The sequence below is a fragment of the Echinops telfairi genome, unplaced genomic scaffold (genome assembly GCF_000313985.2).
Source record: "Echinops telfairi isolate 266 unplaced genomic scaffold, ASM31398v2 ScPeMD7_7476;HRSCAF=8514, whole genome shotgun sequence".
Classification (NCBI taxonomy): domain Eukaryota; kingdom Metazoa; phylum Chordata; class Mammalia; order Afrosoricida; family Tenrecidae; genus Echinops; species Echinops telfairi.
Window position 1 is genome coordinate 188,699 of NW_022111380.1, and position 1,255 is coordinate 189,953.

Genomic DNA, 1,255 nt, shown 5'->3' on the forward strand with positions numbered 1-1,255 from the left:
AATAATTCCTCTAGTATCCTTATCCACATTTAATATATATCTTATACACATAATATTTAATGTTAAAGTAGAAGTATTAAAGATATAAATAACCTCAAGCCCCACTGAAGATAAATATTGTGTTTCACATGACATCTAATTTAAAGAAGTTGTATTAGTCTGGGTAGACTACGGAAACAAATTCATAGACACCCATATGTACATAAGAAAGTGAGTTATTAAAAAAAGTGATTTATATACAAGAGCAATTTAATATTGAGAAAATGTCCTAGCCCAGTCCAGATCAAGTCCACAAGTCCAGGATTAGCCAATATGTCAAATACCAATCTATAAAGTCCTCTTCAGACTCACAAAATACATGCAATGATGCCACCTTCAGGAGAATCACTGGCCTGTGGGTTGGAAGTCTTGTGGACTCAGTGGAGTTGTAAGCATCTCAGCACTGGCAGAGGTGTCTACATGGCTTCTCTGGCTCCAAAGTCTGGTTGCATCAGGATAAATCCATGTGGCTTCTCCAGCACCCAGGGTGTAGCCCCATGCATCTTCTCAGTAGAGCAGAGAGATAGAAGTGTCTCCTGCCTCCAAAGAGGAAAAACCGGAGTTCTTAGAATTCTCAGGAGAAGGCCCTGGCACACAGAGTCCTCTTTGGGTATATCTTGATCGACAAGCCAGACTTCACCCCTTCACTTGTAATCCTCTCAAACCGACACCAGATTATGTAACTACCACAGAAGTGATACTTTATGAAGGAAGTTTTTACCAGACCACACTCCACCTCAGTCCATAATTCTTGGCATGGTTAGCTAACGTGATAAAATGAATCATGCTCATCTATGCCACTCCAATCCATCTGTGCTCTTCATCAAATTTTACCACCACGCAGCCTCTTAGATAAAATATCTATTGTGTGTTAAGAAATGACTAAGGCTGTGTGAGTCCATGAAAGGCCCATAGTACTATGCATAGCAGAGTGTGGTAATCAGTGAAACTTAGAAGTGGACAACAAAAGATAGAGGGACAGGAGCAGCAAATCCTAGAGGTGACTTGGTCAATGCAGAAACAGCCTTAACTTAGCCCAGAGGGATGTTTATTTTCTCCTATCTGCAGCTCTTGTGTTTAAGGATGCCCAATGATACAGGCTTTATAAAAGACTGCATCCTACACTCAAGGAATGCCTGGATGTAGGTGCATGGGTGAGGCCAAGAGCCAAGGTGAATGCAGAAGCTTAAAGGTACATGATCAAGGAAAGAGATGA